At 40.6% G+C, this 27679-nt stretch overlaps 1 long non-coding RNA gene across 1 annotated transcript; it reads right to left on the bottom strand.

Moving 5' to 3' along the window:
- Nucleotides 1-1778: 1778 nt before the first annotated feature.
- Nucleotides 1779-27679, bottom strand: LOC135187596 (uncharacterized). The gene is made up of 4 exons (XR_010307382.1): nt 27531-27679; nt 18792-18947; nt 10248-10335; nt 1779-1903 (listed from the first exon to the last, which is right to left on the bottom strand). It is a non-coding gene; the product is annotated as an uncharacterized LOC135187596 (long non-coding RNA).

Below are 27679 nucleotides of genomic sequence, written 5' to 3' on the forward strand. Positions count from 1 at the left end.
TAATTCCTGATTACTTTTCAGGTTGTTCTTCTTAGATCCTTTAAGATAGGTGGAAAAGATGGGATTTTCCAGAATTTGTTTAAAGGAACATAGGGCAATAGTGCTGTGAAAAGGAATGTGAGGAAGGTTTTCTCTCTGGAGCAAAGCAAGAAGGAAGATGAAGAACGGGAAACATACACAAAGAATGATGGCATTACTTGGGCTGGTGTTTTTGAAGTCTTCACAAGATGTGACAGTGATGAAACATTTACTGGGGGTGGGGGGTGTGGGTGTGTAAGAATACATGATAGCATCAAGGAGCAATCTGTCCTAGCATCCAGGCTTGCTTCAGAATTAGTCCGTGGCCATTTTAACACTTAATTTAGTAGGAAACACATCATCTTCCAGTCTATTGGAAGAATTCCTGGCAGTGGGAGCGGTAGCTTGGTGTCCTGTGGGACACAAGCCGTATCGGTAAATAGTTCCTTTCTGTCTTTTCTATTGGCAATTAATACCGAGGCACATCACAGGCATTTTCCGGGCCCGGGGCACAGGTTCCCCTCGTTAACAGCAGATGGCAGTGAAGTTAAACAAATAAGTGGAAATAAACCCGTGAAAACGTGTTTTGCCTGCTGGACGGTGTTGCTGCAGAGAGCTCATAGAGCTCCGTGCATATTCAGAGAGTACACGGTTCATTTCCAGTGCACAGACCATCCGTGGCACATTCAGGTAGCAGGAAACATTAATTCGGCCATAGCTGTTTGTAGTCCAAGTCATGTTTTGTTTTGGTCATAAAAACAGTAGAACAGATAGAATCTGTTATAATTTCTTTCTTACATCCATACTTGAAACCTATGCATAGCTGAACAGATGAGGATGAAGCTCAGCTTCAAGTGAGTAAACATTTATTCTTTATTACATATCTTGTGCTACCTCTGAGAGAATTAAGATTATATCACCATGGGGGATGCAGGCTGGGGTCGGAGTGGCTGGAGAGCAGCCAGACAGAGAGGGATCTGGGGGTGCTGATTGATACCCACCTGAACATGAGCCAGCAGTGTGCCCAGGTGGCCAAGAGAGCCAATGGCATCCTGGCCTGCATCAGGAATGGTGTGGTCAGCAGGAGCAGGGAGGTCATTCTGCCCCTGTACTCTGCACTGGTTAGACCACACCTTGAGTACTGTGTTCAGTTCTGGGACCCCCAGTTTAGGAGGGACATTGAGATGCTTGAGCGTGTCCAGAGAAGGGCGACGAGGCTGGTGAGAGGCCTTGAGCAGAAGCCCTACGAGGAGAGGCTGAAGGAGCTGGGATTGGTTAGCCTGGAGAGGAGGAGGCTCAGGAGTGACCTTATTGCTGTCTACAACTACCTGAGGGGTGGTTGTGGCCAGGAGGAGGTTGCTCTCTTCTCTCAGGTGGCCAGCACCAGATCTAGAGGACACAGCCTCAGGCTACGTCAGGGGAAGTTTAGGTTCGAGGTGAGGAGAAAGTTCTTCACTGAGAGAGTCATTGGACACTTGAATGGGCTGCCTAGGGAGGTGGTGGAGTTGCTGTCCCTGGGGCTGTTCAAGGCAGGATTGGACATGGCACTTGGTGCCATGCTCTAGCCTTGAGAATTGTGGTAAAGGGTTGGACTTGATGATCTGTGAGGTCTCTTCCAACCTTGTTGATACTGTGATACTGTGATTGAAACTTTTATAATGCTGATTTTTTTTTACTGAAAAAAAATGTGTGTAAGGGTTAACAAGATCAGTTTGAAGCCACAAAAACAAAGAAATTGAGCATAAACTTTTTCAGTCTGATTTACACTCTAATCTCACTTCTAGTAGAATGGGTAGGAGAGGGAGATATTTGTTTTCCAATTTCCAGAAGGCAAATGATGGAGATGTCAGTACAGGTATTTAATTGCAACTTTGGATTTCCTTGCCTGAAGTAAAAAAGAGATAAAAAAGATATTAGGAATATCTACTTAATGTCATTATATCCATAGTAGTGTCATGCAAACAACATGCTTGCAGGGTTTGCCATTGCTAATCACATTAGACCATCAGAGTATCTGTTTCCCTTTATTTACTGCTCAGTGCTTGATCCACCTGAGGAAACCCAGCATGACTCTCTCCAACATATACCAAGATAATTACTCAATCCTGTATGATTATGCAAAGCATTCAAAGAGTGCCTTGCAAGCGGCACTCAAGGCCCAGATCTTCATTTCAAGACCCATTCAAGACACTAACAAGCTCTGTCTGAAGTAATCAGCTATTAATACTGTTCTATTAATACTGTTAGTTTAATGTCAATACTGTGATAGCAGAAGGAAATAAACCTTTCTTGTCTCCCTCTTTTGGACCATTAATGCTCTGCAAGATGGACTTGGAATCTGTAGTTCTGTTCCTAAGACAGGTAGCAAGCCAGTGAGAGAAGTGAGGACTTCAGGGCTATTCTCAGGAGTCTGACTGCCCTTATCATAGCATGCACAACTTCTTATTTTCTTTTCAAGCTCATATGTACAGGTATTATAGTCTGAATATGTTCTTAATATTCCCATTATATTAGAATTGTTGGTTAAAAAAATGTGCAGGACATCCCAGCAGGTATATTTATAACCAGCAAGGACATAAGCCTCAGTCACTTGTGAAGAAGGAGCCCTTCTTAATCTGTCAATCAGTCCATGCACAAAATGCACAAAGCATCAATTGCTTTTTAGACTATTTACTATGACTTATATATCTGCCAATAAATCTAAAATACAGGTCAAAGAATATGTAGCTCAAGTAACTCCATAAATGTAGCAGAAAAGCTTCACTAACTACCTCAGATTGCCAAAGCTGAGGTCATTTCCTTGTTGTGAAAAATACTCAAGTCCATAAATTATTTTTATCACCTTGGGGGCAATGCAAACAGTTTCCCACAGATGCTGAAAGCATGATATGTTTTTTATTTAATATCAGAACACCACTTTTACACAGCTCTTAAAATATGAGGTCCCAGATTCAGCTTGTGCTTTTAAGGCCCCAATTCAGCAACAGATTAAAACAGATGCTTCGGGTCCTGACATTAAACACGTGCCAAAGTGCTTTGTTGCATAGTCACAGGATGCTGAATTGGAGCCTAAATTTCATCCCCATGAAACTCAGAATTTACCTTTCATTTTCCTTCAGAGAAAACAAGGAATTTTTTTCAAACAATACAAACAATCATTTCAAAAGATTCAAAAAGGCTTAGAGATCAATAGGTGAGCAATAGTCCTGGAGGTAAACCTTGGATTAAAGCTGATGTTTTGCAGCAGTTTAGCTGGTGCTAATTTAAGCTGGAGTGAGCATCATCATTTCCACAAAGAAGATAAAAATACCTTGACCATGTAAAGAACATAAGCACGAATGGTGAACGTTCTACAGAGAACTTTGGAGAAAACACCACTGAATTAACTTACAGTACATTTGTTAAACATGAGCAGCTCTAATAATGACATTTCATTTAACAATGCCCTTTGTCTTTTCAGTTCATCAGTTACCTATTTCAGTAATGAACTGCAGTCATACCATTCTGATTTCCTCCTAATGTAAAGGCTGAGATCACTTCACTTGCAGTGGAGCGTGATGCTATTATTCTGTTTGTTGCTTAGGAAAAAAAAAGCTATAGAATATAACACAATCATCATAATTGGCTAACAAATATTAAAGTGTGTGATCAGTGAGGATACCAATAATTTAATTTGGCTTTAAATGGAAACAAGTAAAATAAAATACATCTAAAAATCATTAAAAAGACAGAAAAGGCTGAAAATGCTCAGCATATCTATTTCACGAACAGAACAGGAAGTATTCAGCTGGGGGAAAAATGAGCTACACATTAAACGTTCTTTTAATTTTTTATCAACAGTCCATGCATAGAATTTCACAGCAACATTTTCAGTTAGAATGAATAATCTCAACAGCAAAACCAAACTGGAGTTGTCTGCTCTGTTTAAGGAGGTTTTTCTAAAGAACTGGAGGAAGTCAGATTAAATGGGTAATATTCCACTTTGCCTTATGTAAACACAAGGCCGATAAAAAATATCAGAGGTCTACTTGATATGATCCCTAAGTCTTTCCTGCTTCTTTTTGAGGTTTCCTAAATTTCAAAAGCTTATTTTATTGCCTTCCTAGCTGCAAGAGGGACGTTTCAACCAGGCCGGTGTTTTTACTTTTCTATTCACTGTGATCCATTCATAATATTTTCAGAGCTCACCAAAACCATTTAATTAGCAGAAACTGGTGTCCAGCACTTCATAATATTTTCCCAACTGAGCCAAATCTGCACAATTTACAATAGATCTTTGGAAAACCATTTTTTAACCATGTGCTGCATCTATAGATCTCTCTCAATTACCCACAGTAAATTTAGGCATTGTACGAGAGCAAATTTTACAGTCCATGAAGAGATGAAGTGAAATCTAGATGAAATTCATTGTGACAGATTCTCAGTTAGTGCCCTGATGTGTCTGTATTACAGAAGATAGACATTCTATTAGCATGGAAGCTCCCATAATGGACTGTGAATCATTTCAGGTAATAGAGATGCCAACTGGAATGACTGAAAAGCACTATTGAATTCCATTAGAGCTCTTTGTTTTTAAATCAGTCATTTCTTTGTGAATATCCAACTTTATACTTCTTGACCCTAGCTGAGAGTAATAATTGTGAACTAATATTACAAAACATTAATCTGAGTTACTGTTCAATTAATGTTTCTGTTCAAGGGTTGTTTTTGTGCTGCATATGTGAAGGAGATTGTGTCTTGTATTACAAATATGTATTTGGACTTGAGCTAGTGCAGAATGTAATTTTCAGTTGTATTTCTATCTCCACTGTATTCAGTCTCATCTCATTAGCTGTAAAAAGACTCAGGTATTGGCTTTTTTTTCCCCCCGAAGTCATCCTACCAGAATAAAATAACTATAATCAACAAATCTATAAAGATAAACATTTTTATAAGGGATGCCACAAATAGTCTTCTTTCATTTAGGCACTTGGTTAATTATCAGCAAAATAACTAACACCATATCCTGTTACCCAAACAGCCCCACCTTATCTATCAATCATGTATGATTTATCAGACTTGATAATTGCTTGGATAATTAACACAGAATTTAGGTTTACTCAGTGTGCTGAAACCTCAGAAATGCCTGCATAATTGCCATTTGTGTAGTAGATGAAGTTATGAATAATTCCTTTTCACATGAGCATGAAGGCTGGGTTGTAGGCAGCACATTCTTCCTCACCCATCGCCATTAATGCAGATATCATGTCATACAAGTACTATGGCACTGTCACATGCTAGCTCTCTGTATATCATTAGAGTAATTAAAACACATATCTGTAGAAATCATAGAATCATAGAATGATTTAGGTTGGAAGGGAAAAGACTTTGTAAGTGCTGCATGCTTCTTTCGTGAGGAAATACAGAAGAAAGACTGAAGGAAAATTAGTCTATTCAGTACAGTGGCAACTGGATTTGAATCTCTGTAATGTTCCCACATAAATCCTTTGGGAAGACTTTAAAAAGAGTAGGCTCTACATCTTCTGTCTACGATCATCTATTTTCACATCAGAATGAGCAACATTATCCTTATATGCTGGAGTATCTGTGTCTACAGCTTGAAAATGAGCCTCTCCTTAATGTTGTAATGACAGGTGTAAGATTAACTTTGTTAGGTGTCTAGCCACTCATGCAATCTAAATTAAATTAATGGAACAAATTTCTCCCATAATTAAGATAAAAATTCATGTCAGCTGTAACCTTGCTGTACACTAATTATATACAAATGATTTATCATCTGCTTCGCCCAGAATATTAATCCTCAACTCATTGATAACTGCAGCCAGTGTTAAGAGATGAGAGTTGATTAACTATGACAGATTGGGCAACCACAGCACCAAGTGCCAGTACAACCAGTGAAACTAATAATATTCAAATAGCACTTCTTATTTTGAAATGCATTCCCATGGAAACAGGTGCATTGTTTAATGAGGGATATGGAGATTATTTCTATAACGACTGATATTGGCACAGTGGGCAGAACTAATAAATAATAATTAAGCCCTTAGCCTGGCTAAGATTTGGTTCTGCAAAGCAGGTTAGGCACACATGAGTAAGATACTAGTTTGGGCCTCGTTACATAGAATGTCTTCATGTATTGCTGTTACTTTATTTTTCCTGCTGCAGAAGGAATTAACTCAATGAGTGTTTGCTAATTTTATTACCTGCATCTATGTATTTTTTAATTATTTAGGCCACAATTCAAGATAAAATCAACTGAAGATTAAAGATGCATAAGTATGAAAAGGTTATTAGAATTCTGTAGTGATATTTTTCTTAACTTCGCCTAACTGATAGAGGAAGTTGCCATGGTCTAGCCTTGAGCTCTGTGGTAAAGGGTTGGACTTGGTGATCTACGAGGTCTCTTCCAACCTTGGGGATACTGTGATACTGTGATATTGTGTTTACAGATGTTTAAAAAAAACCCAATAATCTAGTCTTGACTTCCCCCAGCCCTAACAAAAGAAGAAGAAACTGATGCCACCAACAGTTCTTTGAAAGTCCAAATGGAATCTCTGATGGTAATTATGCTTTTAGAAATGTCATTATGAAAATGTCATAATAAATAAAACCCCAAACAACAAAAACCCAAAGAAACCTCAAACAACACAAAGAAAACCCAACAACTCTTGAAGCATCATATGCTTAACAGGATGCTCTTTGATCTCTTGGAATATGATGTTATGTTTTTACTTTATATGAAAATTACTGGAATGAACTTGTAATACATTCACCAAAAAAGCTATTGGTCTTTTGGGTTTTTTTTTAACTTTGGAGGAGATTGTTAGTTAGTAATATATCCCTTAATGAATAAAAAAAACCATGCAAAATTCCAGACATGTTGAAGATTTACAGATTTGGGCTTGGGGTTTTTTTTTTCAAGTATTCATTCTGTCTCCCTGGGACAGCTTTTTTAAACTAATTGCTCAGCGAGCCTCCAAGAATCCCTGTCAGAATGGAATAAAACCCCAGTCTTGTACCTAGGCATTAATAAGGTACTAGCAACAAACTGGATGAAGCAAGTAATATTGCTGTAAATGAATTATTTTCCTGAAAAGTTGGTGTGTCTGAAGGCAAGTTATGTGTGGAAAGGAAATCTAATTGCCAACATAAAAGTGAAGGCAATTAGGAAGTTAACGTAGAGCGTGAACCTGTTACTCACACTGGTAAGCTGGAACAAACCACGTGGAATACTGCTCGGTGATGGGCACAGGGTGTACAGCCTGATCTTCAGGGAACACAGTACTGGCAAAGAGGGCTGGAGAAAGATTCCCAGAGCTACCTGCCTAACCAGGCACTGCAGCCACATCTCCAGCTTTCCTGTTGACCAAAGAGGTGTGATTCTGATGTAAAGGAACAAAATCCAAGAAATTGCCTCCTATCCTATGGCTGCTAAGTGGCTGGATTTTTAAAGAGCCAACCCTTCTCAGCCTGCTGATTCTTTGCATGAGAACATCTATTCCTCTGAAACTGGAACAGCTTGTTCACACAAACGACACCAGAATTATATTTTACAGGTGAATTTGAGCTCTTTCTTGAGCTCAGGTGTTCTTTAACATCCACTCAGCACCTGATTCCTGTATAGGTAGCTCCAGAGCGTGGCTCAGGTGAAAATTTGAGCTCCTAACTATGGAATGATTTGAATGCCAGCCCACCACAGAGACAAGCTGGACAAAACAGATGGCGTACTGCAGGTTTGTCATTGTCTTGTGACAAACCTGAATACCATTGCAAGCTGGTACTGAGCAGACAAACCAGACTACCCTCTAGAAATACTCAGCACTGCACACACAGCCTAGTTTCAGCTGCCAAGAAAAAAGAAGAAACAGAATACCAGAGCCCAGCCACCCCAGTGCTGGCAGTCTCAACACACGAACAACAGATTAGGGACTGCCTTCTACTTGCCAGTATGGACTCAGCCTCACCCAAAAAAAAAAGTATTTTAATCACCAGCTTAGGAAGTAAATATTCTATTTCATGATAATATCCTTTTTCTGCTTCCAGTCCCATAAGGGACTTCCTTCTTTTTTATTGTTTTTAACATTTGTCTTCTGTTCTTCAAAAGAAATTAGAGTCCCACTTACATGAAAGAGAAAGGATGAACTTTATGAGAAATAAAAATTCAAACATTTCTTTCTCTACACTTCTTGCTATTTCAGGGCTAATTGCCTTTGAATTTGTAAATGCAGATAATGAGAAGAAACCTATGTATATGGAATTGAAGAAAATATATGCACAGGAAGTCAATTACTTGATATCCAATTTAACTTGGAGTTGGGTATCAACTTTAAATAAGCAAAGAAGCCATGAGCATTTTCATCGTCTTATCCTTAGGGGGTACATATCTGCTATAACCTAATCAACTACAGTACAGCACTGATCCTCTATGTTAGTGCTAATGAATGAACATTTATGTGGCAGAACAGAGATGGTCTGATGTGGTGATTGGACCTGTATATTTCTATCAAGACTTGGTGGGTGCAAAATTTTATGTATAACTGTCTTTCGGGACTTTGGGATCATGATACAAAAGCAAGCATCTATAGAAATACATTATAATGAAAGCATAAAAGAAGCTCCCAGTGTCATATGACTTTTCTGAGCAATTTTACGTGTAGTGTGACATGCAAAGCTTTAGCTACCAAAGCTAACAACATAGAATCATAGAGTCAACCAGGTTGGAAGAGACCTCCAAGATCATCCAGGCCAACCTAGCACCCAGCCCTATCCAGTCAACTAGACCATGGCACTAAATGCCTCATCCAGGCTTTTCTTGAATACCTCCAGGAGCTAGGCTATGTCTGCACCAAACTGGTGCACTGGAGGACTGCACCAAAGCAGGGACCTAATAGCTACAGCAGAGTAGGCTATACTTCAGATTTTATAAGCACTCTTTCTGGCAAAGGAAGTAGCAGTTCCTGCCAGTACAACGGTCCCATTCAACACTGTAGTCCTACTACAGGTAGGAGTACATAGCTGCTCTGATGGTTGAAGTATGTTGCATCACAACAGGAGCTAATATTGGTCCTTAAAAAAAAAAAAGCCTCGCTTCAGGTAGATGTAGATAGCAATGAGGTCACTCCTGAGCCTCCTCTTCTCCAGAAATTCTTCAAATTGAACAAAATGCAGGCAAGAAAGTAGCTTCCTGTCTCTCTTGAGCATACAGGAGTTAATGGACTGTTTTGACGAGAAATGCCAACATGGAAGGCACTCATTGCTTAGGAAAAGTGAACTAAAAAGAAAGTAGTATTAGAGAGAAAGCATGTAGTCATTCAGAACATCTCTTCTAGCAGAAACTCTGCATGGACATTTGGCAGAGACCAAAACCAGACTTCTGGGAATGGCTATATTGATTAGTGCTACTTTGGCTAACTGCTCGAGGTAGCAACTGTGAACACACTGGCAGCATTTATTGCTACCAGTTTGAGCTGCAGCTCTAAATTTGCTCATACTGACACACAAGAGAAAATACACCAACTTTATAATAGAGTTTCTCCAGTTTAACAGGCACAAGGAGATGCAAATGCCAAAAATGGGTAGTGCTTTTGTTCTTGCACAATAAATTAATCTTTCCTTGAGCATCTTCTGCCCTTTCCACTCAGAGTAAGTGGGAATATGTGCTGCCATCTGACTTCCCCAGCAGTAGGACTTCATTCCATTGATCAGGCTCTGCAAACAATGCAATTATTCAGAGGAGAGTGCAGTGAGCTCTAGTTTTGCTACTTCCACTTATTACTGAGGAGCATCAAAGTACCCAGCCATTTTCCTGCAGCCATCTTTAAAAAAGGCAATAATCTCCATGTGCTGCTCACCTAATGAGGGCTGTGTGTGACAGAGTCGTAGATACATTTCCTCACTAGCCTAATGAGGAAAGTGACAGACAGTGAAACAGTTCACACTTGAGTAATTTTCTAGTCATCAGCAATTGCAGTGTTCATGGTAGCAGAAGCCAGAGAAGGGACAGAGAAATATACAAATAAATACACACTGGCTCCATTGGCCAGAGTAAGTTATCACTAGAATGGAGGTCTTGGGACAAACTCCCTTAGGAAATTCAAAAAAAAAAAGAGTCAATTTAAGGCATCCCTAGCAGTGCATCAATTAAAATTAAATTTAAAAAGTAGGATCAGCTGTTGGGCTGTTAGGCCACCTGCCCAGAGCACGGGGAAAAAATTAGCCATGTAACGAACCTTTACTCCCAGTGTCTGCAAGCTGCTTTCAAATGACTGAATCAGACTGTCCAGCATGAAGTCCAGTTTCCCATCTTTGCCTCCCACCCTAAAAAGAAGGAAGCCAGCAGCAGATAGCTCATTATCTTTACAGACAGCAAGTGTTTGCATGAAAAATATTGTCCTTCCTACATTTTTAACTTACTGGCAATTTTTTTTCTAGTGAAATCATTATTTCTCAAGGGAACATTATTATGAGCCAAGGCTTGGTACATCCCCAGGATTAATACCACCAGGAAACAGCAGAAGCTGTGCAGAGCTATGCAGTTCTCCAGGCACTATGTTACTGCACCCCAGCAGAAGGCCTGTCAGGTCAAGTGTAAAAGTGGAGAAGCGATACAGCCTAGGTGCAGGGCAAGGAGATCTTCCCAGATGGTCCAAGGAAAAGTGTTTCACCTGACAATGGTGAGGACCAACTCTTGAATGGAAGATATGCCACAGCATATGGTTATCCCTTCTTGATCCCTCATCTTGAGTATTGGATGTTTTATGAGTGACAAAATACTGTGCCTGCCTTTCCTCCTCTCTCAGACCAAGTCAAAAGACATTTGATGTTGCTAGGTCAAACAAAGCAGCATCTGCACACCATCCACCTACCTAACCTAACAGCTGTCCCACTGTGAACTGGTCTGGCTCTCTAAACAGAAGGGATGTTAGGAAATGAGTAGTCTTGTGGCTCCTCAGTTTGATCTTTCTGCTGCAGCTCTTCCTGTCATGTGTGAGAACCAATGTGGTCAGAGGGACAAATCCTGCTAGTTTACTAGCTATGCTGGAATTGCTTCATGAAGAGCTATAGAGATGCTTTAGAGATGTAGCAATCAGGTATGGCAGAGCTCATGCTGCTCTTTCAGATCTGGTGTTGATCTGCAGGCAGGTATGGTCCTTTGCTGTTTTAGCACAGCTTTACATAGCTCCTTCTTTGAGCATCTCTGTAGGAGCTGGATGCCCCAAATGCCTAAACTTGCCTCCTCCTGCACCAGTCACAGCTTCAGTATATCTGTGTTCAATGGAGTTGCTGGGACAAGTACATGGGCTAGAGGGTAGGTCAAAATACCTCCCAGTGATCACCACAGCAACAGATAATCCCTTATGAAACTAATTCAAATCCTGCAAAAGAAGTCCATAACCCCCAGACAGAGCATCTATCATCTATCTTCCACTGAGGGCAGAGCAGCTCTCTGGCAGAGCTTTGGTTTAGTGTTAATTAGTTAATCCTCACTATCACTCTGTAAGTGATTTCTTCTGTGGCTTTGCAGGCTGGTGGGGAAGTGAAGGACTTTCAAGAGTCTCCAGAGGCACAAATGCAGTTAGCCAGAAACTGAATTCAAACTTCTGTGCTCTGATCCTCAGTTCTTGTTGCTTGACCAAAACTTACTTATCCAAGCTCCCTAGGATGAACTATTGGGTTTTGTCTGACATTTCTTCTTGCATATGTGAGAGCATTCCCTTTGCTGCTGACAAAAGAGCTGAGTTCAGAAAGTGGCTGGGCTCCAAGGTGCCTCTGTTTTCCAGCTGGGATTTTCTATTAGGGCCTTATCTTTCCCTGAGTGTCATTGGGACTCAGCATTCAATTCCTTTAGGCTATTTTAAAGCTCCCTGTCTAGGAAAAGAAACTGGCTTTTATGGGTGCAGCACAAATACTAAACTACTTTGAATAACTCTCCATGTGGAACTGCTCATGTGCAATAAAACCAGCAATGTTTTCCAGTATAAATAACCATTTATTGAAAACATAAATCATTAACTTCTTGAATTATTTGGATGTTTGGATAAACTGTTAAATCTATATTTAGTACCTAAGTCAAAGTCTTGCCTGATTTTCAGAAGTATGGCATGCTCTTCCACTGGGAGATTTTGAACAGCATCTCTCTTGGCTAAAAGTCCTTAAATTTGGATCTACATTCTTGTATATAAAAAGTCCATCCACTTAAGTGTAATCTGCAAGAGAAACTGGAAATGATTTTTAAATTGCTCTAAGCATTTAAAAAAATGACACAGTGGAAGACATTCCAGCAGGAAATTCATTTAAACTACTTATTTAATATATGCCTTCCTTGTAAAATGCTGTGTTGCTCATCAGAGACATCCTGGAACATGATAGCCATGCACGGGATCACGCAATGGAGGCAGGAAGCCAAGAACTTGTTCTGTGGGGGAAACCAGCAAATGGTGTCAAGCATATGGGGCATCAAGACTGGAGAGAGCCCATGGCACAGTGCTGCAGAGGACAGATGTACCGTCCTCATGGTCGGTAGGAGGTGATAGTACACTGTGTGATTCTCACCATGAACTTACTGAATTTTGTAGGTCTCTATACCAGTAAGCTAACTGCAGCCCAGGTGATTTTAGCACCCTGAATTATTCTGAGTGTCTACACAGAAGTTTGTCCTTGTTTAGATGCGGTGCAGCATTTTTAGACGGGCCCTAATGAAACTGTTCTGCTTCCTGCATATAGATGGACACACAGAACCTGCCAAAAAAGTGTTCAGCCAGCCAGGAAGTGTCAAGAGGATTTTACACAAGGAAAAAGATTTGAAGAAACTCAGTGGTTAAGTCAATGTTCATTTTACTCTATAATTCATCTTAACTGGTTTTGTATGCGAGACAACCCCCGCCCCCAAGACAAGAAATGTGTGCAGAAGATATAAACCTGTGAAATGGTGGGACAGTTTCCCCTCCTCTAGCAGACTGAAACAGCAGCTACTCATGAAAAGAATTCATATGCCAAATCTATAAATGCACTCTACCTCTTTTTGTGCCACTGCTATAATTAATCCAAGAACCTTTAAAGTTCCTATCTGATACTTACACTTGTTATAGCAACATATTTAATTCCAGGGCTACTTCTTTTAGCAGATTCTTTTATTCTTTTACTTCATTCAAATTACTAATCGTTTAGATTCTCTCTGAAAGTATTTCCTCCCTCGCTCCCCATGCATGCTTAACCTAATTAACTATAAATGAGAAAAAATGCTATTCACATAAAAAGAAAATGTTAACCTATAAATTATCCAGTGCTCCCTCCTGGGGCCAGCAACGCCTCACAGAAAAGCTCAAATGTTGGTGCGATATTCTTGGGCTTCCTATCCAGGTTTCTGCCACCCAAAATCATTTTATACAACACATTACTCTGTGGTTTTGTACATCTGGCAACATTTGCTGATAGGAAGTCTTCTCCTGTGTTTTCAAGATTACACGGAGGAGGATTTCTAGGATGATGAATTGGAGAGAGAAAACCATTCCTTTACATTTCAAGGAACATTTGCAGAAGACTAATGGTCATTTATGGAAATATGGCCTCTTAATACCCATTAATGCCTTCCAGTGCTCTCCATGGGTCACACAATTAACCACTCATTTGTGTTTCTTTGAAGCTGTCATCTCAAGTCCTCTCAACTGTCATCATCAGTTGAAAATCTTCTGTTTCATCGTGGCCAGATCAAAATCCTGCTCAGGTCTGTGGTACTGAGATGTCTAAGGCACAGGCTCCTTGTCCTATATATTTCTTCTCAAAATTATCTTTTTTTTTTCTAGAGGTTTTCAACTGCACTGTGCCAAATTCTACCTTGACAACCTTTTCCAAACGTATTTGTAAATCCAAACAAAAACTATAGTGACAAACCTTTACTTTCTCATCCTATCCCCATGCTTTTGTGGCTTTTGTGACTGTCTCACTCTCCCACTATGATTGCAAAGAGCACAATATTGTTTTGATCCATAGATGGAGCTCCAGAGTACTCTACTGTTGCTGCTCCTATCCTTGTTATCACAATCCATTATTGTAAGATTTGTTTCCAGTGGAACCTGACACTGGATCTCTGTCCAGCAACGTGACAAACATGCATCCATGTACCAAGTCACATCCCTGATGGTGCCATCAGGGATGCTGAGGCACGAGCAAAGACTGGCACTAGGGACATTCAGGGAAAATGACATTTCCATCACATTCTCCAGCGTTCCCTGCTGTCTGCCCTCCTTGCCACTGCAAGACTTGGTGTCATCACCCTGAGGGCATTAATAGGCCTTAATGGTTGAGGCATTAGTCTATCACAGTACTCAGCCTGTTATTTTCCCTTTTGTCAATGAAAGGAGACTGCCCTGGCAACAGTCTTTTAGCAGGACATTTGTGTACACTCTTTTCTTGGAATTGGCATCTAACCAGCTCTCTCTTTAACTTCCTACCAATCCCATCACACTGCTCAATGTTTTCTCATGTAACTTGTGCAAAATAACAATGCTAGGTCCTTTTGCACCTGGTATCAAAAGAGACATACCCAAGCACAGACGAAAATTGAGAAAGAGGAGAGATAAGGACAACAGTGACAAAAGCAGAGAGGAGTGTTATATCAAAACACAGTAAGCTAAAGAGACTAACCACTTATCTGTCCATTTCCAATTCCCTGAAATTTTCCCCCTTTTGATGGTGTTTGATCACAAGCTGAGAAGAGATGGGCCCTCCAGCTGTGAGTAGACAGCCTCATACTGAAATGGGAAAGAGAAGTGTAACTTACTCGCCATCCCTGAACACAGTGAAAAGAAATGGAGAAAGAAAAAACTCAGGAATGAACTGCTGGTGCTTTGTTTTATCTTTCTGTATAGCAAGATCGTCAAGATGTGGATTTAATGATTGTGTGTGCATTATATGGCTCAGAAAACATTAGCCAAGTCAGTTGCAATGTCTGTAAGTACCCAAGTCGACTAAAATACACTTACTGAAGTCATACATAAAGTTGAGGAGAAGATACTGTCATTCAGTCGTTTCTTATTTTATCATTCCTTCAGGATGATTTACAGCACTTTAGCAGAAAAGGCAAAACTCACTCCACAAACATCCATTCAGATCTTTACCTTACTTTCCCCCCAGGAACTGCCCTGCTCTTCTCTGTGCTCACTCAACAGACTGAATGAGGACCACAGCATCTTGCAGACAGCCCCCCCTCTAACCTGTCTGCCCCACTCTTTCCCCACAACCTCCCCTGCAGTTAATGTCTGCATTTCTATTCCTTGGTCTCCTCTGGTGCCATACCCATGCCCTCTCCCATTTCCTTGCAGAGACTGAGACCATTCCCACAACACCTAGCCAAGGGAGTACCAGCCTGCAATTTTCCACACTCCCTCCACTTCCAATGCCCCCCTAAATCCTAACCACTTACTTTGCTGTTTGCTGCTGAGAGCCTCTTTCATCAAAGGTTTTGCAGGAACACAACCGCTAAGAATTTTAGTTAATTGGTACTAATTACAGTTAACAGTAATTGGGGACACATTCACAAGGGGGGAGGCAGGGCTGAAAGAAGAGAAATCTAATTCAACATGCTCTCAACTCTGTACACACACTTAGCTGAGCAGAGTTAATAAGAGCATCAGTCTGGTTCCCAAGCACACAAGAGGTAAATAGAAGCCATTTTTCATGTTTTATTCCGCAGAGTACAGTTTTACCATGGCCCATTTTACAAGTGAGGTAAATGAGTCATAGAAAAAGCAAGTAGCTTGACCAAGGCTTTGCAGTAAGACATTGGCAACGTAGAGCACTAGAGTAACTAATTTCCAACCCAGTTGATCCTCATGAGAACACAATTTGGAATTATTTTTATTATTATTATTGCTGTGTAATAGCTAGGCTCATATCCAGCACCTGAAATTTTAAGCTAAGCTGTGGCACAGCTTTACAACTAAACTTGTATTAATCAACCCTTAATCCCTGATTAAGGAAACACAGCAAGAAGAACATATCTGAGAGAAAAGAAACTTAAGTTAGAAATAAAAATACAATTTGTGAGGCAAACACCCTGCATCAATTTACAGCTGATAAGATTAAGCAGCAGCAGAAAAATATGAGAAAATCTATTAGGAGACATTTAGGTGAATATTAAGTTCCAACCTTTGAAATCCCAGCCGTGCTTTAAGATTGTAACTATCTTTTTGTTCCAGATAAAAAATAAAACAAAATTGGAAGGCATGACTATTAACCAAGGATAAAGGTTGAGTCATAAGCAAATGTCATGTTATAGATTTACCTACCAACAAGAAGCTAGCAGGGTTCAGGTCACAGGTTAATGAAAGACATCCAAAGGTCACTCAGTGATTATGTGAGAGCATGAGTTTAATAGGGCACGGGGACGACAGACACTGACAGAAGATTTATACCAGAGGTGATGACACTGCTACGAATACTGCTGATAAAAAGAGCCCCAATATCGGACTGAGCAGAATGATGAATGGTGCACATGTCTACTCACACTTCTCATTATAAGCTCCTTCACTCATGGTGGCACTTAGTGGCGTTTATTTACTGTGGTTTGATGGTACTGAGCAGAAGCACAGTATATCTAATACTTTAAATGTAGACTTGCCATATAAAAATGAAACAAGAGATAAGATTAGACCATTGAATAATTGCCCAGCTTTCCTGCAGAGATTATGTTCACTAGTGCTAACATTATTTTTTTCCCTAATGTTCTAGTGTGTGAACAGCTCAAGTGAATTAATTTTCTAAGGCAGAAGGTCAACGGAAAATAACTGATAAGCGTTGTGCCTGCTATAGAATATCACTTTACAATATTCTTGCCTCCACATTTGTCAGAGAGAGAATAAGAGATACTATAATAAAGGTATATAAACAGATTTTTCATTACACCACACTTAGTTTTAGTTATCCCAAGTGCTATTTTTTCTTGTGGCTATTGCTAGGAAGAGGATCAGTGAAGTCAGCCAAAAATGTCAAATAATAACAATAAAAATAATAAAAATAAAAAAAGAGGAAACCTTAGGACCAAAACCAAGGAAAACTGAGACCTGATGAATAACATGCACCGCACCAAGACACTCCTTTTCAGACTGGTATATATTTATCAAACCACTGGAGTGTGAATTTATGAATAAGTCTTACCCTCTTTCAGGCAGCCAACACAATAAAAATTAGAACTATAGAAAATTGTGGGTATTACAAAAGGTTATTCCTATCAATTCATACCTATCTGTAGATGAGAGTGTCGTAAGAAAAGTTCTGTATGTCTTTCCACTTGTACCTTTACCCAGAAATGGAGCAGTACTGCATGACATTGTATTTACCATTTAGTTGGGCATGGAGCAACATAAATAAATCCCTACTCAACCAAGAGCTGTTGTAAATAGCACAAGGAATTTTAAGAGGTGGAAAGATCACAGGATCACAGAATCAATCAGCTTGGAAAAAGACTTTTGAGATCGTCAAGTCCAACATATCACCCAACATTATCCAATCAACTAAATCATGGAACATTCTGAGCAACCCCCTCTGCAGCAAGGAGAGGCATCATCAGCCAGACCCTGTCAAGCCTCGCTTTGAATATCTCCAGGGATGGAGCCTTGAATGTCTCTCGTGTTCTAGAAAGGGGAGGTAGCCTGTAAAGGGTTAACCCTCCTGGGGGGTGGTCTTGACCCTGACCCCAGGTCCTCCTGACTCCTCCCTGGGGGGTGGGTCTGAATACTATCAAGTGTGATGGTTAGCCCACTCCCACTTCCTTTCTAAGATCCCTATAAAAAACAGAGGAAGTGCCTCTTTTCTTTCTCCCTGCCTGCTTGTCATCATCACCATCCTGGTTCCTGGTACTCTTTGTTTTACCATGTGGCCATAACCCATGAGGCAGACAAAGCCATTGCCATCAAATCTGGTTGTATTTATATATTTTTGTATCTTGTTTTCCCTTCCCTATACCTTTTGTAACTCCCCTACCTCAAATACCTTTTATTTATTGTTAATACTTTCTTCTTTTAACTTCCAAGTCGAAGTGATATTATTTGGGTGAGCTTTACCTTTTCTCTCTCTACATCTAATTCCTTTTCTTTGGTAAAGAAGGGGGAAGAGGGAAAAGCATCCTATAAATTGTTACTGTTTCTATTAACTATATTTGAGTCTCTGGGAAATTTAAACTAGAACTGAGACATAGCCACAGAAACGCAATGTAAATATTATTTTTGTCATTATTGCTTATTATGGTCTATACTGCAGGCATCTGTTTCACAGAGGTCTTTTGGGTGAGCAAAGGCTTATTACAGCAGATATTCATAAGCTGATCCTAGAAATGGTGCAGCGGCTTCTAGATGTCACAATTATGCTATGTCTCATGCTCACAGGTAATGAAAAGACAGTGCTTCTCCCAGGGAGATTGCTGTCTCATGGATCTTATCTCCACGAGGTAAAGCCTGGGTCTGCATGCAAGGTAGGCCATCACTTAAGAGTGTGAGGGATGTGTTCACTACAGCGCTGTGTATTCCTGTAATAATGTTGTGTTAGGTCTTCCATCTTAAAAAATGCACACATGAAAACCCTCCTATCCAACTGCTTCTGATCAGCTTTTTAAAAATCACTTTCTTGAAAGGTAAATGCCTCCAAGCTTCAGCCTCTAGCCACTCTCTAAGCAACAAAACAAGCATTCAGAAAAGAGGAGGTATCTCCAACACATTTTGGAATAATCTTTCCCCATAAAAGAAGTATGTAATAAGCAAGGGGAAAAAAACCAATCCTACCTGCATTTCAGAAGGAAATATTTCCTGGGTTTCCTTGAAAACTATATTTTGATATCTAATATCTGAAGGGCATCCAAAGGTCCAGTTGATCCCTCAGAACAAGGAACTCCAGAAACCCAGATGTTGTGTCAAGCACAAGTTGCTGAAGTGCTGTATCTAGGTAATAGAGAGAATTGTGGTCACTCACACCTCTGCTTTACAAGGTGAACTGAAAAAATTAAGTGAATGTAAATGGCACCTCATCCCTGTGCAGCACATGACACCTAGGCACTGTGCTAGCCAAATCAGAACCTAAGTGGTGCTGGCTTTGTACCAGGCTTCTGCAACATGCTAAACTCCAATCTGAGTGGAAGGAATATCTTTTGGTACCATACCAGATATCCCACCAACTTACACCCTTAATGGGAGTCACAGGTTAGCCCTTTTTAGCACTGATTCTTAGTCATCTCTTCCATCTATGCCCAGAGCAGATGGACACATATATATATATTTCATATATATATTTCTGGTTTATATATATATATATATATGTACACTCTTCTGTTTAAAGTATCTCGATTGAGTTTCCAATGTTTTTTAAGTACTGAAGAATAATTGAGAAAAAATGCATTTTACCAACATTTCTCAGTAGCAGGGTACTAAAGGATCTTTGATGTCTTGGTACCCACTTTTCCTCTTTGGAAAAAAAATAGTTAGGTTTATCTGAGAAGGCTTTACATTGGACTAATCACTTAAAATTAGTAGAAATATATCAGTGAGGCAATGCCTTCATTGGCCTCCAAATTAAAAAGGCATGCTCAGATCTAGGAAAACTGACAAGGCAGGTGGAAGAATGTTTCTTCTTTAAAGCTCCATAGTGTGCTAGTTGGAAGCAGAGTAGAATGTTTTGGTGAGAACTAGATTACAGGCTATGAAAGGAAAACAACGGTGATGTCTGCTTCCCTCAGAAGTCTCGATGAGGAGTCTGGGAAGAAGAAATGAAAACATTAGATAACACTCTCACCATTTTCACTCACACTCTGCCTTGGGCTTCTGACTGAGCTACATCTCTCTAACACACCCTCCACTCACCTTTGCTTCTTAACCTCTTGGCTGAACCTCTATTCTTCCTTGGGACTGGGGTAAGGTAGAGAGGGGCAGGGGGAAGGTGCAGGGGTGGTTGAGAGCCCCTCCTGGGGACTCAGGTTTCTGGGAGGGCTGTTGTGTTTCTGTATTACCTTTTACCTTGCATATTTCTGTCTTTAACTGTATATACTGTAAATATCTGCTTGTATATTGTGCTAGCTGTAAATAAATAGCTTCATTTATATTCCCAGAGCTGGCTGAGCCTAGTCTGGGTATTTCTAAAGTGTGGGGGGGCAGGGAACACCCAAACCATCACATATAGTCATCTGTGACATCCTGTCATTCAGCATGTTTTATTGTCCACTTGAATCAAATGAATAGAATGGTCTAATGGAAGCCACAGTGTTTCTGGAGAGACAGTGCATTTGTTACTGAGGCAGACAACAAAATGTTACTAAAACTTCTGAAGCGTCTCTGCTCCAAATGAAAATAAGATTCCTTATTTATGAATAGGAAAAATGAAACTTGAATGACAGCCCTTATTTATTATGCAGCAAAAGAGAAAGCCAGGGAAACTAAAATTCTACTTACAGAGCAAATAGAAAATGTATCCCTTTCCTAGCATGGCCACAAAAGACTAAGTTTCATCTGAAGATATAAGATGTTAGATCATTGCTGGTTATGAAGGTAAGATCACTGTTTCTGAAGCAGCAGAAATTCACCAATGACAAAACATTACTCATTTTGGCCTATGTTCTGGTTACAAGCACATCAAACTACCTTTAAAATCCCTAATAATACATAGCTAAAATTTCACAACTAGAATAAAATATGAACTTTATTCTACTGCACCACAAATGATGGAAAATATTGAGCTCAGAGTCAGGAATCTGTATAAGCAGATTTCTCTCAAAAAGACTGGTGCATGAAATTCCCATATTTTTTAATCATATATTTGGCAACTGGCACAGGTCTTTGAATTCCTTCAGAAGGGAAGATTTTCTTGTGACTCTCAGGAAGCACATTTGAGAAAATGCCAGTGAACTGCTGAGAAGTTGGTGCCCTTTTGCAAGCCAATTATACTATTTGGAGTCCAGCATCTACCCTGGAGATCTAAACTCAGAATAAACTAATTATCACATAATCTAATCTGCTGCAGTAGGTCAAATCTCTATAAAAGCTGATTGCATATGCATGTATATATGTGCATATCTGTACAGACAATGGTTTTACTTTTACACTCTCTATGAATTAAATTAATTTAGTTCTTGAAAAACCTTTCTTCTGAGAAAAGCTAGAGAAGAAAGTGTTGTGACAAGAGCCATAAATCCACAGCAGAAGGTCTGCTGGGTAAGTAGCACAGGGCACAAGTTGCAATATTTTTCTGTGCTTAAAGTATTTTTGTTCACTTAGGCTACATGTGCTTATCTTTATGCAAGTCCTGGCCTGCTCAGAGTACTTCAGCTTCTGGGTAATGGAAATACCATCAGAAGCCTGAATCTTATCATCCTTTTTCATAAATGAATCACTGAAGCAAAAAGATGAAAAAAGAAGCCACAAAAAACTACAAAAACACACTAGGAACAATTTAAACACAATACTGAAATTTTGTCTCTCTGCAATGTGAAAGCTAAATTCTTCACTGGGATAAATTTCCAGTGCCAGCAGAAATTTGGGTCCAATATGTGTAGCCTAGGAGCAAAGCTGTAAGACAAAATCCAGGATCTGGTTTAGTCTGAACGTACTTCAGTTCAACCTGTTTGCAATAATTCCACTAAGAATTTCATCATTAAACCTTCTCAAACCTCCCTCTCCTCTTTAAACCTTAAAAAAAATACGCAGAAGAGAAGACCACAAATTCAGAGATCCATTTGCTGTCACATTAAAACTTAAGCTTAGATGGTCCATGCCCTGTGTCCAGGTTGTGACATCAAATGTTACACAACACATCTGAACTCCTGCATTTTATCAGAAAAGCACAAGTTGAAGCAGTAACCCAGAAATCTGAAGCACCCTAAAGAACTCTTTTCTGACACTAACTGGTGGGTCACTATTGAAAAAAAACAGGCAATTCTTCATATTTTTATGTAGATTATCATAGTATAGTATCATAGTATCATCAGGGTTGGAAGAGACCTCACAGATCATCAAGTCCAACCCTTTACCACACAGCTCAAGGCTAGACCATGGCACCAAGTGCCACGTCCAACCTTGCCTTGAAGTGCCCCAGGGACGGCGACTCCACCACCTCCCTGGGCAGCCCATTCCAGTGTCCAATGACTCTCTCAGTGAAGAAAGAATTATAGCCAAAGCAGTAAAATATTAAAGAAGAAGGAAAAGTATTTCAATATTTTAGGCCTGAAAACTCTACAAATTGTATTTATATTACTTCATGTTATGTTCTTCTGCCTTCTGTCCTTCTCCAGCATCTGTTTCTCCAGTGTTGCCTCTGTGATTCTGCAACTCAAAAAATGTGTTAATGGTAACTGAAACACTTATGAATCCTTCTCATCTTTTTATAGCTTCAGGGAGTGTTACATGAAGCTGGTTGCTAGCTATTACCCTGTTTATCCCTGAATTCCTTGCACAACCAGGTTGCCCAACACTAGACTTCTCTCTTGCCAAGCTTGCTGAGGCCCCATGTCATGTGCTAGGAGGGTTCCCGGGAGACGACAGGTTCTTGATGCAGGTTCCTGGATTGCAACGTGCCTCACTCCAGGTAGTGGGTGAGCCACTTAACCTGGTGCTCAGCACTTGATGGAGGTTATGGCATGGAGCTGCCAGTGCAGGAATTTCTGGCTGCTCTAGTGTAAATAACCAGGAGAGGCCAAAAGGGTGTGCCATGAGTGGAGTGCCACACTTCACTTGTAAAGGAGAAGTAGCAATATGTTTATTGATATAAGCCAGTGATTTATCGGAGTTTGCAATAAACCTGACAGTGGTTTAACAAGATTTGATGGCAAAAGCTGCACTTGATTATTTTATGGAGGACTGAGATAGACAAGACTGTCAGAGAGACTCCCCTGTTTATGCCAAAAGGTTGATCTCCTTGATTTCTAATCCCCCTTCTCATGAATCTAGGTGTGGTGACTAGATCCAATCCTAGATTTATAAGAATAGCATGTTATAACTTACTGAAAATCTGTTGCAACAAGGAAACTCTCAGTCTGGTGGAGTAACCTTGAGAGATGTCTCTTCTCAGGAGAGCCTGCCATGCAGGTCACTGCTGCACAGGAGAGCTCAGTAAGCCCTGGGGCTGTCCACTATTTATGGAGCAAGAGAACTGACATGGTCATATTTACATACCAACTACAGAAGTTAGTTTCTTCCAAATTTGGCTTGAGTTGGGCACTGGCCAGCCTATAGGGTTTGGTGGGCACATTGGTCACAATAGCCCTTGGCTATTGTATTGTTATGCTGGGTGGAAAAAGACCTGGGGGTGTTGGTCTTCTGTGAGCTAGAAGTGTGGCCAGGTGGCCAAGAAGGCCAACATCATCCTGGCCTGTATCAGTGACAGTATGGCCATGTGATGGTTTGGGTGTTACCTGCCCACTCTAACGAAATCACCCAGACTAGACTCAGCTGAGCTGGAAATTAAAGAATGAAGCTTTATATTTATAGCTTAGCACAATATACAAGCATATATTTACAATATATGCAGCTATAGACAGAAATATACAAGTTAAAAAGATAATACAGGACCACAATAGTCCTCCCAGAAACCAGAGTCCCCAGGAGGGGCTCACAACCATCCTTCCACCTCCTTTCCACCCCTCTACCTTATCCCCAGACTGCCTTACGTGCAAGGTAAGCTTAGAAGATTGGCCAGGGGGGTTAGAAAGCAGAAGGATTAGTTACACTGGCAGCAAGTTAGGGAGAGAAGGGAGGCAGCCAGAGAACAAGTGTGTTATCTATATTTATGTTCTTGTTTTTATGCATCTCAGCAAGCCTATGAGTGAAGTAGACATCAGCATTGTTTCCTTTTCACAGCTTATAATCTAATTCTTCTCACCAAAATATTCCAGCTAGCTTCAAACTAGCATAGGCCAGCAGGACCAGAGAAGTGGTTCTTTCCCCTGTCCTTGGCACTGGCGAGGCCACACCTCAAATACTGTGTTCATTTTGGGGACCCTCACTACAAGGAGACTGAGTTGCTGGAACATATCCAGAGAAGGGCAATGAAACTGGTAGAGTTCAGAGTCCAGGTCTTATGAGGAGCATCTGAGGGCACCAGGATTGTTTTGCCTGGAGAAAAGCAGTCTGAAGGGAGATCTTATTGCTCTCTACAACTACTTGAAAGGAAGTTGTAGTGAGGTGGGTGTGTTGATCTCTTTTCCCAAGTAACAGGACAAGAGGAAATGGCCTCAAGTTGCTTCAAGAGAGGTTTAGATTAGACATTAGTGAGAACTTTTTCACCAAAAAAGTTGTCCAGCACTGTAGAGGCAGCTCAGGAAAGTAGTGGAGTCACTGCCTCTGGAGGTACTTAAAAGATTTGTAGATGTGGTACTTAGGGACATGGTTTAGTGGTGGACTTGATATTGTTTGGTCATTGATTGGACCCAATGATCTTAAAGTTCTTATCCAACTTAAACAATTCTATGGTTCTATGAATACAGAGTGAGATTCAAGAGCACTATGCCACTGACCTGCCTCCTCCATCAGGCTCTGACAGCCCTTTAATAACACTATCAGATAGGATATTTTATTTTTTGAAATTGGAGAGTTTTGGAAACTAATTGCCTAACCAGGAGTGGTAATGCTATTCTAGATGCCCTAGAGTGCTCCTCCCCAGCTGCAGCCTCAGGAAGGTAAAGTCCTGTACATGGCTGTCATATCCCCAGCTCCACACAGATGTCCTAGATGCCTTAAAGTGCTTCCAAGATTGACCCCAAAAACTATGTTTAGGCACCTGAATCACATACTGACTGCCAAAAGCAACTAAGGCTGATGGAATATATTTAGTTTAAACTGCTTTTAATGGAAAATTGTGTTTCTAAGTGAGCTCTTGACTCCTTTATTTTTGCATTTCTGTACCATGTGCTTATCAGGGAAAGGTCAAATTTAAGAGGAAGCAGAATACTGCAAAATGGAAACATTTGTTGGAAACAAGAACTTCTGGTATTTGAATTGTCAGTGTAAATTTCCAGATTTACACTGGTTAAGAGAAATAGACATTTTTCAAACTGCTCTGTAACATGTCCTTCCCAGCAATGTCAACGCCAGCAGTGATTGCTGTCCAACACAGCCGCGCCTGAGACTCGTAGCAACACAAACACTCCTCAACGCTGACCCAGATAACCTGTGCTGTTGAACAAATGACACAGAGTAACATCATTATCTCCTTATTCTAAGGCCTAAAAGTTTGACATCTATGAAATTTGGCAGCTTTCCCATCTGCAACAGGTGAAGGAAAGAAACAGCCCTCTCCAGAAGACAATTGTTTAAACTTAAAATAGATACATCAAATGAGCAGAAGGATGTACTATCTCTCTCTGTTACCTGCAGAGGAATCTGCTGCTCTTTCTAAACTATGAACTCTGGGAGTAAACTGGTTCCCAGTCTGTATTGTGAATAGCAAAGTAAGGATGGACTGTTGCCCTGTCTCAAGATGAGTTAGAATGAGCTGTTGACATTTTCAGTAGGTATAAATATAAGGTCTGTATCTCTGCAAATGTAATGCAAATTGAAATAAGTTCAGTCAAGAGTATTGCCAAATGCAAGTGGCATTGCAACTGCTTGCTAATGACTACATGGCAAGTCTTGTGATACTGGGCAGGAGCTTTTCTAATGCAGTGGCTAGAATCTTTCCTTTCCCTGTGGAACTGAGATACCACAAATGGAATAAAAGGCAGGGAGAGGGGAAGGGAGAGGGGAAGGGAGAGGGGAAGGGAGAGGGGAAGGGAGAGGGGAAGGGAGAGGGGAAGGGAGAAGGGAAGGGAGGAGGAGGGGGAAGGGAGAAGGGAAAGGGAGGAGGAGGAGGGGGAAGGGAGAAGGGAAGGGAGGAGGAGGAGGGGGAAGGGAGAGGGGAAAGGGGAAGGGAAGGGAGGAAGGGGAAGGGAGAGGGGAAGGGAGAGGGGAAGGGAGAGGGGAAGGGAGAGGGGAAGGGAGAGGGGAGAATCTGAACTTCATGACTGCAGAATAATGGTGAACCTCCAGACTTCAAGTATATTAATTAATAGAAGAACCACTTCCTTCTATCTTCAACGACACATAGTTAAAATATTTTCAGTCAAGAAAATATTTTCAGTCAACTTCTTGAGCAAGGCTGCTTTCCTTCTCAGACACTGCCATTTTTCTGTTTTCCTTTCTTATGCCATTCTTTTCAGCCATCTGTTTTTAGCCTGGTTTGACATGAATTTCATTCCTGCCCTTTTTGCATATATTTATTAATCTGCAGTGACCTTATTTTGACTCTTAGCAAGTGACAAACTTCTGAGACATGCACACACCTATGACTGGAATGCATTCATATACATCCTCCTTCTATCTTCAGGCTCCATACTGTCCTACTGTAATGGAGGGAGAATTGATTGTGAGATGGTATTTTTGCAAAATTAATATTTATTAATTTTAGTATTCAAAACTCTCACCACCCCCAACCACTAATTTTAATAATAGTTACGTTCTCTTGCAACAGTCACAAAAACATTATACAAAATAATAACTAGATCTAGAAATAACTAGCAAAAATATAAACATTAATTGAACTGGAAGCGAAGGTTGCTGTGCTCAACACACCTTTTGCAATTACTTATACTGCTTCTACACTACATGGACTCAAGGAGCTCTTTTCTGCTTATAGCAGAAGGCACCGATGAATTACAAAAGGCTTTAAGTACTTAAAAAAGTTATCTCCCAACCCACAGGGCTACCTACAGCTTCAGACAGTATCCCAAATGCTTTCAGTGAATTCTGTCAGTGTCTTGCCAGCTGCTGAGGCTTCTGATTCTTCCCAGGCTTCACAGACTGCTGGGGAAAGGATGCAGGCTATCTGACTTGGTCTTGGTTTCTCTGGATGATCTGTACCTCCAGGACTCCCCATCTTGGCAGGAGACTCTCATATGTAGGTAGGATGTCCTGCTATGTACAGTCTCAGCACAACGTCACGCTGGCTACGCAGGCCTATTGTGTGGAGGTATTTAGAGCTTGTTCCTGGTAAGCTCAAGGCAGGCAGCTTCCAGGCAGTTTGGGATGCAATAAGGCAGAACACTGCCAGAAGCAGAGAGTAATAGCAACAGGCAGCAGCAGGCATGAATACAACAGCAGAGCACGTTGTGTTACCTGCTCATCTCTTTTTATCAATAAAACCTGAGACTAATGGGCCTTTGGACACAGAATAGCCAATCAGAATGGCAGTTAGCAAAGCCTAACTGTATTAGGTGAAGCCATAGACTTACTTTACCCAAATTTGGGAAAAACACAGGCCTTGCATGAGGCAGGCACAAGACAAGTGCATGTACCTTGTTTACCACAGGATGTAAATAGGAGCAAAACAAGTCTGGGCAGGCCACAGTCCTTAGACTCAGTAGCTCCTGGTTCTTTGCCCTCTTTCCTGCAGTTGCTTCTCCCCACAAGAAAAGGAGGGAGAGCAGAAAAACATGTCTGAGCAAGCCAGGACATGTATGAGCCTATTTTGGCCTATTCAGGCCTACCACAACACCTACCAGAATTTACCTCTGGAAATGTAAGTCCCAGTGAAGGTCAGTGTCCCAGCTATTTAGTCTGTCCATTGAATCTAGATGCTGTATGGCACTATAAAAATACAGTATGACGTTTTTAATTTCTAAATCCTGTATCTGGACGTATTCTAACATGAAGATGAT

This window comes from Pogoniulus pusillus, chromosome 2, assembly GCF_015220805.1.
Source record: "Pogoniulus pusillus isolate bPogPus1 chromosome 2, bPogPus1.pri, whole genome shotgun sequence".
Classification (NCBI taxonomy): domain Eukaryota; kingdom Metazoa; phylum Chordata; class Aves; order Piciformes; family Lybiidae; genus Pogoniulus; species Pogoniulus pusillus.